This window comes from Rhipicephalus microplus, chromosome 8 (assembly GCF_043290135.1).
Source record: "Rhipicephalus microplus isolate Deutch F79 chromosome 8, USDA_Rmic, whole genome shotgun sequence".
NCBI lineage: Eukaryota > Metazoa > Arthropoda > Arachnida > Ixodida > Ixodidae > Rhipicephalus > Rhipicephalus microplus.
This window is the reverse complement of record NC_134707.1, coordinates 54,284,707-54,299,726: the sequence shown is the minus strand read 5'-3', so window position 1 is coordinate 54,299,726 and position 15,020 is coordinate 54,284,707. Positions and strand designations below refer to the sequence as shown.

Here is a 15,020-nt window from a genome sequence, read left to right as displayed (position 1 = left end):
CTAAACGAGAGGTGCCACACGCAGTTTCTTAGGGCTTGCGCTCGAGTTCGTGGTATGTACTAATTCACTGTATAATGGCACTGCGGCCCAACGCTCGCTAAACCTTTCTAAAACCTAGAAAGTTACGCCCAGCTAGTATAACGTAGCAACCCTTTCTTGTCAGATAGTGCTTATTGTATATGCCAATGGCTGCTAAGGCGGAATGAGAGACAGGAGAATTCGGCTTCCAGTTGACGCGCACGCTGCGAATTTTTTATTGTTCAACAACGCACAGAAAAAATCTCTCGCCGGCACCTCCGTGGAGGTCAAAATGTAAGACTGGTTACACACTACGACTACTACTAAAACTACGAGAGATGAATGGGTGCCGCTATAAGGAGCTTCGCCCCTAAAAAAGAAAAGTGCGCAGGTCACGAGACGCGGCTGACGTATTTTAACAAGGGTGTGTGTCGCTGGGTGTGTTTCCCCTGCCCTACCTTCTTGCTTAGCTTCCAGCGCTTTCGTCGGGACAAGAGAAGAGAGAATGCAATTGCAGCGTGCAACAAATCTTTGGAACCTGTTCTCGCACTGGTCAGATTATTAAAAAAATTTGTGGCATTTAATTTGTAAGTCAATAAGCTCTTCCAGTAAGTTCATTCCATGGTTATTTGAAAAGTGTCTCAGGGCCCCTTTAAAGCTAGGAAATGGTTTCTAAGTGCACGCACTAACTAGCATATTGAGTACTTTGCAGCCTTTTTTTCTTTACTAGCAAGTAGACTTCGAAAGTCTGTCGATGCTGCCATCTCTAGCCAGCTACATTTCTTAGTTGCTTACACTAAGTAAGTGTTAAGCATCCTATGATGCGAGGTGATTCGTAGATGGGCATGGCATTACCCTGTAGTTGTGGCATTGTGACGTCAAATTGAGACAAATAATATTGCAGTTATTTACGTCGCAATAACAGTCTCTTTTTTTGCGTGACAGCACACAGATGTGTAAAAATTAGGGATGAAGAGTTTGTTAACAAAACGTTGATGATTCGTGTAAGTTTGACGGCTGTGAACCGGTACACATTGCGCTATCCTAAGCAAGACGATTATTCGGCGGTCAAGGTGTTGTTTGGTACACGTCACGTATGTAGGGGTGTTTACAGTGCGCGTGCGTGTATTCTTGAATATGGTTCATGTATTTCCGGCAATAATATTTGTTATGTCTTTTTACCATATTTAATAGGTCATCATTAATTAGTCTTATAGGACAAGGTCGGGCTATTTCGCTACTCCTGTGGCGGAGGACGCGCATGAAGTATTTGAAGTATTCCGCGAAATTACGTTTCGGCACCTTGGCAAAACGTAACCACGACGAACACCTTGCTAGTCAGTGACGGTTGTCCACAGTCCTGTTGCTGCTAGTGAAAACGGATGAAACTTTTAAGAATCAATGAGGAGCATCTGCACATACGTAGTTTCGTGTGCGATATGTGTACAGTAACAACTTGCACGTGCGTATGAAAACACCTTTTCTGTTTCGCTTGATAAACTCGTCCCCAGCATTGTTTTCTTGGCATTAGAGCAACCGCGTTCAAGTGTCACTTACAGCATGCTCAAGGCCACCGCAGTTGCACAATGCCGACGCTGGTGAGTTTTACGTAGATCCCGAGCACGGTAACAGGTAGCCGTGTTGGTCGCGTGAGAGACGGAATGCAACCGTAGAAGGCGGCGCACGGCCGATCATGTGGCCTTACAGTGCGTGATCTAATGGCGTGCAGACAGTGATACCACATTCGCCATTGTCAGTGCATCTAGCGCGCATTTTCTTGGGCTTGCTTCGACGTTGACCAGCTGTTACTCGCTTTCGATAATCGGAAGAAATGATTTCGCCAACGGTTTGGCGCTGGCGCAGCGTTGATGAGTTCTATTCCGACAATTTCGGTTCGACACGACGGGCTTGCTGTGTTGTGCACGTGGGTTTTGCGCCGGAGAGAGAATGCGTGGTTGAAGGAAAGGAAAACGGCAATATCTTCTGCAGCCCTTGCGGGAGCATGGCTCAAAACCTTACCGAAGAAAGAGTCACGCCTTCTGCTTCCCATTCGGGTGTAAACAAGAGAGGAGACTTCGCCCAGTCAGTATGTATGGCCGACTTCCGGTTCCACCACGGCTTCAACACAGATTACTTCAGGGCCTCTCCTCAGTTGTTTCCTTCCTCTAGGTTGCCACTGTGCCGGCTCCACTTCTCTCATGTACCTTGCAGTACAAGCGCCATCTTGACCGTCTTCTGTCGTGTGTTTTTACTTTACTTGTGCTGAGGGCGCCAAAGCTGCATGCTCTACGATGACACCGGCTTACGCTCTCCCGTATGCCGGGAAAGTGTATGCCTGTAAAAAGGGGAGGGCATGCCTGTGTGCGCAGTTTCCTGTCGGACACCATAGAGGCGCTGCTGCAGCTGCTGGGTGCGGAGGCAGAGGCAAGGGGTGCGGTTGGCTCGACTTGAATGTTTCGAGTCTTTGTATACAACAGAAAATCACAATAAAAACATGAGACTCGTAGCATCGTAGCATTGATTTTTTCTGCAGATTTCATCTTGGTTGAAACGGGGAACCTATTCAAGGTTTATCACAAACTTTGCAGGGCACAGGTGAAGTGTCTGAACAACCTGGGGTTTCTCTTCCCCGTTCCGTTCGACACGGCGGTCGCATCCTTCCTCGGTGCTGAAAAGGCAGCCGTGACCTTCAACAACTTGTGGAGCACCACGCGCTTAGCCGGTATCAACGCTCTCCATATCGGCAACGGCTACGATATTAGTAAGGATGCCCTTATGGCGGCATCTATCGGGATCTCAGGTGAGCATGACGTCCCAGCGATTTTCTATCCCATTGTTACGATATAAAAAATGAAAAATGAAGACATGGGAAAACCTGTACTTGCCGAAGCATACCGGGTTGAAAGCCTGTGAGCATGACGTCCCACCACTGTCGAGCGGTGACCACTAACTGTTATTTCAAACAACGCAAGATAGGGAGAGTTGGTGAGGCATCGTCTTAAAGGGGCACTGCGACACTTGTTCAAGTACCATGCAAAGGATTCACTAAAGGAGCTCATTGCCTCACGAATCCACCCCTGCAAAAATGTTTAGAGTCCATCCAGTACGAGCGGTGTTACAAATATATGTCGCACGCTGTCATTGAATTCTATCCTCTATTGTTTCGACGAAAGCACCGGAGACTAAGCAGGGAGAGGGAAAGAAAGTACGTCACGTGCGTCTCGTGACCTTCAGCACTTTTAATTTTCTTCGAAGACGCGGCTCGTCGCTGCGATCAACCACGTGCGCGTGAACAATGTCGTGGCCTTCCACTGCAACCCGAGTAAGAACCAATTGTGCGCCATGCTGAAACCAACAAATTGCTGACACAAGGGCTATGACGAGTGATTTTTTAGCTTCTATTCGGTCGTTCCAGCAACCCAGGCCACGCCGTGCACCCGTGCTGCCAAGCTGTCACACGGCGATAATCTGCGACGCATTTTGGTTTCTCAGTAGTCGTGAACGTCTCTTCACGCTCTGCGACGCTGACCTGCACGCTCACGAGATCGCCATTTCAATCTACCACTGCGCCACTTATAGTCGCTGGAATGATCGAATAGTTTTCTGTTGAGAGAAGAGAAAGTCATTTTTAGCTGAGTTTGAGAACTGATTGTGAAAATTTGGTGCCACGTGCTGCGCTATCATAAGCTACTCGCGTTCTCTCGAGAGCCTCAACAACCGATCGGCAGTGTTTTCTCACCATGCTACAAGTGTTGCAGGACCTTTTAATAAAAGTGCCCACAAAACATCTCGAATGAACGCCATGGTGATTTGCACCTGTCCAATTTGTCTTCGTTCATGCCACGACGCCGGGCTTTGTCTATACGTTGGTGGAACTGTTATTACACTGGATGTTTCTAAGCGAGATGTCACGCCGTTCAGGGTGAACCAGAAACTATCATCATCTTGATCGGCCTATACCTTACAGCGCGTTGCTCGGTCGGCATGCGCTGTCTGCGTCCTCCTGTTCATTTTCATAAGACCTACCTAATGAAATTTAGGTAAGGTTAATTTTTATATAAGGCCTTGCTAAGTAAGGCCAGGTTAGTAAAGCATGCGTGAACTGTGGGCCATTCAAACTTTCCAGGTGGTGCCAAGTAGCTGTCATTTAACGTCGGAGTCTTCCCGAGCAGTCCATCCAAGGCCTCCTTTAGAACATTTCACTGAATTCTTTCTGGATGCCATCATAGTCCTCTCTGGATAGATGTTAACTCTTCCCCCAATACGCACTGCTGAGGCTGTGACATCCGCTTTTGCTCTCCCGCGCAGCAGCCCAAAATGGAAGAGATTCTCCTCTGCGTTAAGAGGTCAATAGACTAGATGCTTGCGACGTGAGTCGCAAAACTGGTTCCCAGGTTGCGTGTGCTCCTAACGAATGTAGCTACCCTGAACTACTGGGAATCTCCCGTTCTAATGGGGAAGAAAATGACCTCGCACGCGTGTTTCTAGGAGAGACGTTGTTTGTAATAGACCGATGTCACCATCAGTTGCACTACACCACCACTGCCACAGTGCATCCAGGTACTTGGAGTACTCGGTACGTTCGGCTGCTTTCACGAGCTACATCAACGAACTTTAGCAGCCGTAATTGGATGAACTGCAATGGTTGGTTTAACATTCTTTGTGCTGGGATGATAAGGAAAAAAACCTGGAGCAAAATTTCTCAAATATTTTGCGTGTTTTCAAAAGATATTATACTCGACCATCAACGAAGTCCGATGGAACGGCAAATAGTATCCCCTTCCAACGTGTAGTTCAAAGTATTCGCGAGTTGAGCGTGTATAACATGAACGCGTGGTAGTTTAGCAGTGTTTCGAACACAGCAGTATTGCTCCATAACAAGCTTTCTGCGTTAGTGATGCCTGGGCCGATCAGGGACAGCAAAACTGGATGTCTTGCCGGATAGGTAGCCGTAAGCGTTGGCACACTGGATACAACGTGTTTTCAGGGTAACACAGCGATCACCTCTCAATTTCGACTGCCTAAACTGTCTCACGCATTAATTGAGGCATAGCGAGACTGAGCAATAACTTCGTGACCATACCGTCTGTTGCCTTGACGGAAAAAGTTCTCTGTTCATGCCGTGCTCGTGACAACGGGAAGTAACATACGCTGATATCACATTTTTTTTTATAATAGTAGTTGCAATCGTTTGTTCACTTGCCACTTCCTTTATACTCTGTGTTGTTTCGAAAAGAAACTTCAGTCGTAATTTTAGCGCTTGTCGGTGTCTCTTCCAATCCCTTTTCCCTTCTTGCACTGTTTTCAGTGTAATGAACCACCAACTTGACCCGCAAATTCAGGCTGCTCACATTGTCCCGTTTCTTTTCGCTGCCATGTTGCCTTAATGAATCTATCCATTTAGCCCGCTTATGAACTCGTGTAAATAGAGTAATCTAGTAAATATAGCTACGCTGATGTCTGTGCAGAGACTTCCGGACTGGATGACCCCAGCTTCGTCGAGAAATACGACGGAGACTTCTTGGCCAACCTGGTGCGCTATCTTCACCTTGGAAGAACTGCGTTCGAGGCCTCCTACTTCCGGAGCGACTCCAAGAGCAAGGGCGGTTTCCTGCCGACCCAGTACTTCAGCCCGGACTACTACTACAAGGACGCCACCGAGAAACCGATCAACTCCGGCACGTTGGGCGCGCTGGCGGCCGGCATGCTGTTCCGCAAGAGCGTTCCGCACCTCGGCTCCAAGCCCATGGCGTACGCCAAGTGCCTGACGGACTATTCGCGCAACACGCTCAAGCTGAACGTGAACGAAAGCGATTGGATGACGTTAACGCGCGCCCGCTGGGCCACCCAGGTGGCCCTCGCGACTGCCCAGCCAGGATCGTCTTTGCATCACCCCAAGGAGATGATCGCGATGCACTACATGCGTGTGGCGCGTGGGTACTGCGGCGAACTTGAGGAGAACAGGGTGCCGCTCAAGTTTGTCGCTCTCACTTCCCAATCCTTCAATAGGGCGTTCGAGTGCGATTATCCTTTCCCGTCCATGTCTTGTTGAGTACGTGGTGGAGTGTCGTGTGTCATGGTTTTGTAAATGTATGTCGTTGTACCATGTCCATTTATAAAAGATTTTTAGGGGCGAAGCTCCTTAGGGCGTGGGCTGTGCGTCCCCTGTAGCCTGTATGTAGCCACCTCTAGTTTAGTTCTTGCAGTGTTCACTAGATGGCGGTACCGTCCCCTGTATGTAGCCACCCCTAGTTTAGTTCTTGTAGTGTTCACTAGATGGCGGTACCGTCTCCTGTATGTAGCCACCTCTCGTTTAGTTCTTGTAGTGTTTACTAGATGGTGGTACTTGTAGCTGATGATGAAAAGATGCAAGATGTTAAAAACTAGAAAGCGGTACTTGTAGTTGATGAAAGACGCGAGATCTTATAAAATAGGAATGATGTCACATATGGCGCGTGTCATTGGTAGAAGGCAATCGTTCGATTTAGTGCGGCGACGTACGCTAGGGGGAGCGATGTAATAAAATCGAGTGGGCAAAATGTACAGAAGATTCATGGTTTACCAGGTTTACCTCCGGAGCTTCGCCCACTCATCATCATTCACTTCGTGGATATGGCGGAATTTTTTCCTTTTTCGTCTGTTCGTGTCTTCTTTTTCTTTCGAAATCCTCTCAAGGTCAGCTCTAACTTCATTTGTTTTCTAACAGATTGCGAGCGAATATTAAGTTAGGCGCTTTTGTTGTCGATCACATAATTCTAAACATGCTTCAGCTTCCATCCAGGTGTAGTAACTCGCCTTTCATTTAGCCATGCTTGTCAAGCTTGTAAATATATGATTACAAGTGAACAAGTTTAAAGTATTCTGCGTTAGTCTTGAAAGAGAACAGTGCCTTGCGACAGGTAGCGAGGCACTGAAACTGGTTGTGGTATACATATAGTTCGATTCCGGAGTCTAACCAAGAGGTTGAAGTACCAAACAAAGTAATAATGGGATCGAGCGCACTTGGAAAGCATTCCCAAGAAATGAATGGTTGATTATTATCGCTTGAAATCGAGGTATGTAACATCAGCGGTTTGCCAGAGGCTACTACATTATATCGACAACCTTGTGTATTTCGAGGAAGGTTTAATTAAAGGAGCCCTAGAGGCAATTTTTTTTCGTTACATATTTACTGTGAATTGTGACCTCGTGTCTGTCAATGTAAAATTCAACCGGGAATGTTCTAAGAAAGATATTGTAAGGCTAATACTGGCCACGAGTGTTGAAGATTGGGAGAGTTGGTTCGTCGTACTTGAACTTGTATAGCGCATTACGGGAAAGAAGAAACGGTTGAGCAGACCGACACAAGAAGACAGAGCGCTAACTTCCAACTGAGCTTTATTGTCAAATTTCATCAAATAAGTAGACCGGCGCAAGCATACAAAACCACCCTAACGCAACGACAAGATAACACACAACATCACACCATCACATATCACACATTCATAGGCGGTTACTCTGATTAAGGAAGGCCACTTCATGTTCAGATAAACCCAAAGAAGGGGCGCTAATACACGTGCTGCCAGCTCTTGCTATACAATGCGCTTCTATAATTTCCCGAGTTAATTGCGACGGGTGCTTTTTTATCACTTCACACTGGTCAAACATGGGGGTACATCCACAATCGCGACAGTGAATTCCAATGTGGCCCTGGATTGCTTTGTGAGCATTATAACGGTGCTCTTTTAGCCTTTCATTAAGGCATCGCCCCGTTTGGCCGAAATACCACATACCACATGAGAAAGGAATCGCGTAAACAACCCCCACTACACATGGCACAAACCAAGTTTTGTGCTTAGTTGCGCAACCAGTGGTGTGTGATTTGAGAGGGTTGACAGCTTTGCAAAGCCGCTGTAACTTATCCGGCGCTGAAAACACCAGTTTGGCGCTGCATTTCTCCCCTATCTGCATTTCTCCCCCGTACGATCTGCTCACCTACGTCAGGCAAGTGGCTCGACAGATTCCTGAGGGTGAAAGGGACAGGTGTGTTGCCGATGGCGTTGATGTGGTTTCGCGTTTCGTGCCTTCGACCAAAAAACTGCCATTTAAGAAAGTCGTGGGACACTTAAAAGACAATTCACTTGCTCTGTTACCTTCTGACAAAGAAGGAGGTTTTGTCGTTTTACCGAACCTTTTATTTATTGAGAAAGCGACCACAGCTGTTCACTCCGTCTTTAGAGCTGAGGATGACACTTCTCTCAGCAAAGTTAAATCGCAGGCAAAAAAGCTGTGTGCCACCTTGGGTTTCGAAAAACTTGCCAAAGCAGTGGATAAGTGCAAAAAGCTTAGCCTTGATGTGTTCTTTACGGCCAAAACACACAAGGTCGATTGCCCTCTGCGGGTAATTGTGACAGAGAGACGAACATGGCAAAAAACTGTGGCATTATTTTTGCAAGAAAAACTCAATTTGCTTACCATCGATGACCCCTTTTTAATTAGGAATTCGGACATTTTGGTCAACTTTCTGGAACATAACGGCAGGGGCTTAAAAGCTTTTTCGGTCGATATAAAAGATTTGTATTACTCTTTGCCGCATGAGAAGTTGTTACAGTGTGTTGACAATGCCATTGACTCATTTGGTGGTGTAGCCTTCCAGAATCTCACGGGTGTCCATAACAGTAACCTCTTAGAGCTTCTGTCCTTTTACATCAAGTCGACGTTTGTATCTTTTAATGATCGTAAATACATACAGAATAGTGGTGTCTGCATCGGGTCATGCCTCGCCCCAATCCTTAGTGACATATACCTTGCTTATCATGACCGCTTGCTGATGAGCATGCTGGACCAAAACTTTGTCACCAAAATATGTCGTTACGTAGACGACTTTTTAATTTTCATTGACTGCAGCGACGCTGCTTGCCAGCACCTAACCGACGATATTGTAATGACTTTTAGGGAATGTTTTAAACCACTTTTATTGACTCATGAGTTGCCAGTTGACAACAGCTTACGCTTTTTAGATTTGAATTTAATTCTTTCACCTGACCATGTGTGCTGGCTATTTGAACCTAGAAATGGAAAACCCCTTTTACCCTATGACTCTTCCCATTCCAAGTTAGTTAAGCGCAGCATCACAAATCTTTCTCTCATCAATCCTCTTAGGAAATCGTGTCATCATGTCATGCATCGCAGCTTTGCTGCTCAAGTTGAAAGGCTTTTGAGTGCTGGGTACCCAGCTATCCTACTGGCGCCTATAGCTGAAAAGCTATTAAAACAGATAAAGAAAGGATGCAACTCCGAGGCCCAGCCGGAATCTAACGACCGAAAAAGACCCGTAGTTTTACCCTACGTGCATGACATTTCCCACCGGCTAAAAAAGATAGGGGAGAAATGCAGCGTCAAAGTGGTGTTTTCAGCGCCGGATAAGTTACAGCGGCTTTGCAAAGCTGTCAACCCTCTCAAATCACACACCACTGGTTGCGCAACTAAGCACAAAACTCGGTTTGTGCCATGTGTAGTGGGGGTTGTTTACGCGATTCCTTTCTCATGTGGTATGTGGTATTTCGGCCAAACGGGGCGATGCCTTAATGAAAGGCTAAAAGAGCACCATTATAATGCTCACAAAGCAATCCAGGGCCACATTGGAATTCACTGTCGCGATTGTGGATGTACCCCCATGTTTGACCAGTGTGAAGTGATAAAAAAGCACCCGTCGCAATAAACTCGGGAAATTATAGAAGCGCATTGTATAGCAAGAGCTGGCAGCACGTGTATTAGCGCCCCTTCTTTGGGTTTATCTGAACATGAAGTGGCCTTCCTTAATCAGAGTAACCGCCTATGAATGTGTGATATGTGATGGTGTGATGTTGTGTGTTATCTTGTCGTTGCGTTAGGGTGGTTTTGTATGCTTGCGCCGGTCTACTTATGTGATGAAATTTGACAATAAAGCTCAGTTGGAAGTTAGCGCTCTGTCCTCTTGTGTCGGTCTGCTCGGCCGTTTCTTCTTTCCCGTAATGCGCTATACAAGTTCAAGCTAATACTGGCGTCGTTAATTATTACCAATGTCTGCGACACTTCAAAACACGCACCTAAAACCGTAAAAAAGGCTTGCTCCACCGTCGGATACCACCTGAGATGACGCGTACTCACGTTTCTGTGGACCTGGTCGCGCAGGTTTTAAATCGGGACGGAGGGGGAGAGTATGGCAGTAATAGTGCCGTGCGAAAGGCGGCCTTATCAGGGGGAATGAAGAGCCAAGTGTCCTTGTGTGGGATGTAATTTGAAGTTTATTCTTCATCGCCTTCAGTCACAGGGCGAAGTACACAGAATGTCTTACAGATGCGTAGCGGGTACCTCGCTTATCAGCGTAATGATTAATGGTATAGTGGGTGCTCGATCGTCATCGTTATGACGTGCAGTGGGTACCCTGCATGTGCTGTGCCGCGATAACAGAAAAAGAATGTCTGGTTTGGAACGCGCTTCTTCTTCAGCGTCATCGTCATCGAGAGACTCGACCCGAAGGAGCACTGCCTTTACGCATCCAAATCACTTTGAGACGGCCCGACAACTGAGCTAGAGTTGCGATAAAAAATAGCCCTCGTTGGCCGCCAGTTGGGGTTGACTGTACTCAGTTTTCTTGTGCAATGGCATATGGGGCCTCTGTCTGTTAGCCTAAAACTCAGATCAGCACAGACCTTTCCTTTAAAAGAATCTAAAATGTCCTAAAGGCAACGTTGGTTACTCATGATTGGTCAGCAGAAGAGCCCACACCTGGAGCAATGTCAAGGAACACAAGCACTTTGCGTATACAAGTTTGATGTGAGCGATCCTTTCAATTTAGGACGTTGCAGCGATCCGCGAAAAAATAAATTATGGGTGAAACCTTAAAGGGGACCTGCAACAAGTTTCGAGCATGGTCAGGAAACACTGGCGATTGGTAGTAGAGAATCCTGAGAACGGGCGTATCAAATATTTTAGCACAGCACGTGGCCTGGAATTCACAATAGCTTCTCAAAGTCCGCTGAAAATTGCTTTCGCTTCTCAGAAAAATCACGCTATCGACTCAAAGTGACTACGTCCTGGGCCTATCAACCAAGGGCCGATTTGAGCAAGGCGCCTTTGGTCGTTACTGGGGCCACCCACCTCTGGAGGGCGCGATATGTCCACGCGTCCGCGCGTAGTCCTACTGAAAAACCACGTATTCGGAGAAGAAAAGAAAAAAAAATTCTAAGTCATTGGGCCCCCGTGACGCATTTTCCCCCCTGCCATATCCCTCTGCTTAGCTTCCAGTACTTTCATCAGAACGAGAGAAGCGAGAGAGGCAATTCCGGCGCACGACAAAGATAACTCCGTTCGTACTGCACATATTCTGAAAAATTTTGCCGCTGTGGAATTCTCAGGCTATAAGATCCTTTAGTTTATTTGTTACATGGCTACTTGAAGTGCTGCAGGGGCGCTTTAGGCGATAAGGAGAGTGCAGTGTGGGTCATTGGAACTAAGGGATGGTGGAACACGTTATTTGAAATGAAAAAAGAGGAAATACAGTTAGGCAGAACATTCTATGTGATAGAAATCACCCCTACTTGTTGCGATTAACTGACTATTCCAAGAGAGATCAAGCGTGGGAAGGCCAGCCAGAGAACTGGGTGGGCAGATGAGATTAAGAGGTGACGTTGTGTAGAACATCGGAGAAACAAGGTTTACGACTCATGAAAACGAGCGGTGACCAACTGTGGCAACCCCATTGTGTTTATAGAAGTCTTGGCACCATGAGTATACCAAAACTTTTGAACGAAGAAGGCAGATGCTATTCTTAGTATTAAATTCTTTATAAATGAAATTCGGGGAGCCCGAGGCATAACCTAAGGAGTCAAGTACTAAAAAAAAAAACAGTGGCCAAACTTTGGGAGTTTCATTAGGGAATGTGTACTTCATCAACAAAGCTACATTGAGGAAAATGGTCCACACCAACCGTGATTATTCTCGATTAAATCATCAATAGCAAGATAGAGCTGCTACAAAATACACCAATGTCGCAAACGACGCAACCCATGCACCATGGATGAATGAATGAATGAATGAATGAATGAATGAATGGCCTAATATGCCTTGTTGGCGGCATAGGCCTATTGTGTTATGCATACTCGTAAGTGAGCACGTGCAAAAAGGTAAGTTAAATGGGATGGGAAGAAACAATTCACCTCATTATTCTAATGAACACATTTTTTTAAATTTTTAATATGTCAATTCGGAAGAAAATTTATTTGCTAAACGAAATGACGTAAAAATTTTTTATAAAATGTTAAAGCACTTATTATTCTTTCTTCCAAAAAACACACAAAAAGCTCGAATGTTGCACTTACATTCAAGTCAATTCTCCTGATTTAGCGCGAGCCTTGGTCGAGCCCCCATAGTGGGTATTGCGCATCGACAGTGACGACACAAACGATCCTCTCAGAGGCCATCGGTTGCATTCAGCTGCTGGATTCGTGCCCTTCTTCTTTCGTAATTTTCGAGTGTCATCATGTCCGATAAGGCAGCTGAGAAGCCCGCAGGACCCCGCAAATCGCGCTCCCGCTCTCGGAATAAGGGGCGCGGAAAGGGGTCAACCAGCAAAGAATCGGTAAGGCAGAACTTAACTCATTGTCTCGCTCTGTATATCGTATATTTCATGCATTCCGCGTCACGTAGGCCGTAAATAACGCGAGTATGGCTGTCGCCACTCATGCCCAGGTGACGAATTTTGCGTGAAAAGCGAAAGAGCCGTACGCTACGTGTGGTTGGATGTAAGTAAACAAGAGACGGTACCTAATCATGACCATCAGCTCAATAAAAGAAGGGGAAACACAAAAAAGGGCATGACACAAGCCCTGCCTAACTCTTAAGTTTAAGGTTAACCTAAACATTTAACCTTAATTTTAAGACTCCAGTGCTCTCATAGATGCTGATATTTCGTCTATTCAGCATACCTCATTAGGTGCTTTGTGGGGGTTGGGAAGAATTTTTATGTGTTCATGTTTTCACATATATGACACGTTTCATCCTTTCAACTTTCAGTTCTTAGACAGAGCTTGTATTGTGCGGTGTTTTGTGGTTTTGTGCGCTGGTTGTGGTGAGTATGTTCCGACTAGCCCAATTTTAAATTTACTTCGAAAACCTAATGACACTAGCAAGCAATGAAACTAAAAAAAATATTTACGTCAGAGGATAGGGCATTCTTATCAAGCTGAAAGCTTCATGGGTCCAAGCATCTTCATTATGCAACAAACGTTTTCTCGACATTTTCAACAGACTTGATTTATAGAAATGAGGAACTCAGCCGGCGCGAAAATTCACTTCCTATCGGAAATATGACTATATACCGTGGTTGTCGAGAAAAAGTTATTTGCGCAAACAGAAATATGGCTTCTTCAAGGGCAAACCAGAATGCACAGATATGGCACGCAAACGATCAGAAGCGCTGTTCTATACCACATAAGTTCCATCGTGAACTTGCTTAAAGCGCAACACCAGAAAAAATACAGGACAGGGAAGGAGCAAAAGAGAAAGAAAAGACGGCACTGTTTAACACATAGAAACGAGCCCTGGGTACTAGAGCTATATTGTAGTATGACGGTAAGTAGGGCCAGATGGTTAGGATCCATCGTGAACTTACTTACAGCGCAACACCAGAAAAAATAAAGGACCGGGAAGTAGCAAAAGAGAAAGAAAAAAAAGAGAAAGTCTCTTTTGCTCCTTCCCTGTCCTTATCTTTTCTGGTGTTGCGCTGTAAGTAAGTTCACGATGGATCCTAACCAACTGGCCCAACTTACCGTCTTACTACCATACCACATAAGATAATTAATGGCTTACGTACGGGTTCTTTTTGCATTGAGGGGTGCTGTAGTGCATGATCTCCGGGACACCGAATATCGCAAGCCGTGTGTGTAGATGTTTGTGCCCCATACTCTTCCCGGCAGGGCAAAGGTGGTAGTGCTACCGGCCCAGGCAGCCGAAAGTCGGCCCGTCGGCATAAATCCAGCATCGCCCGGCAGGGTAGCGGCACCTTGGTTAATCCGGTTCCTGGCAATGCGGCGACCACGAATGAAGACTCGGGTAAAAAGGGCTCCATACAGGCCCGTGACGCCAAGCGTCGTCGTTCCTCAGGTCAGTTCACTTTTGACAAGCTAGGCGCCAATGAACGAGGATCGTGCACCCATCGGCAAGATAAGTCGGCACGCACGAGTGGCAACCGCAACCAAAGGATGGATGGATGGATATGGCTGTACGCTTTAGATTGGGCGGTGGCTAGCGCCACCAAGCCGTAAAGAAAACTGCATTGCCGCGCCATCTGGCGTTGAACGTCTGGTGACGAGATATCGAAGTGCACGTGCGCAATCTTCTGCACTCGCCGTCATGCATATTTTTTTTTTTACTCGCTTGCAAGAGGCTAGCTTTAGTGGTGTGCGAAAGGCCTCGCTTTCTTCGTTCGATCAATCGCGTGCTCATTTCGACCGGAACGCGCCGGCGGTGAAGGGTACGCTGCTTGTCTTACCTTTATCAGACAGATAACGCGTAGCACTCACAACTTTCTATCTTCTCAAAGCAAGCTGAAGAATTTTTTTCGGCTCAACGCTTCTTACATTTCAGTACCCTCGTTCGTATTTCGGTACAACACTGTATACGCTGTCCTCGATAAGAACATGCACAGAAGGCAGCTAATGTTGTACGCGGCAGCACTCTGTCACTAACAGGGAGTAACTTATGTTTCAGTGGCCGCGGAAGTCGCATATCGATGAAGGCGAAATGGTAGAAGCCCGTGTACTGTGTGATGGCAGTGCCCGTTAAGGAACATCGGGTGGTTCGAATTGCCGGAGCCCTCAACAACGGCGTCTCTCATAATCATATCCTGTGGGGCGTGTAACACGACATTATTATTATTATTATTATTATTATTATTATTATTATTATTATTATTATTATTATTATTATTATTATTATTATTATTATTATTATTATTATTATTATTATTATTATTATTATTA

The 15,020-nt window shown here is 46.0% G+C and overlaps 1 long non-coding RNA gene across 1 annotated transcript in view; it reads right to left on the bottom strand.

The window, feature by feature from the left end:
- LOC142769043 (uncharacterized) overlaps nucleotides 1–14,228 on the bottom strand; it is a 48,865-nt gene extending 34,637 nt beyond the window's left edge. The window contains exon 1 of the long non-coding RNA XR_012885623.1: nucleotides 13,853–14,228. This is a non-coding gene — a long non-coding RNA (uncharacterized LOC142769043). The remainder of the gene's footprint in view (nucleotides 1–13,852) is intronic.
- Nucleotides 14,229–15,020: the final 792 nt, after the last annotated feature.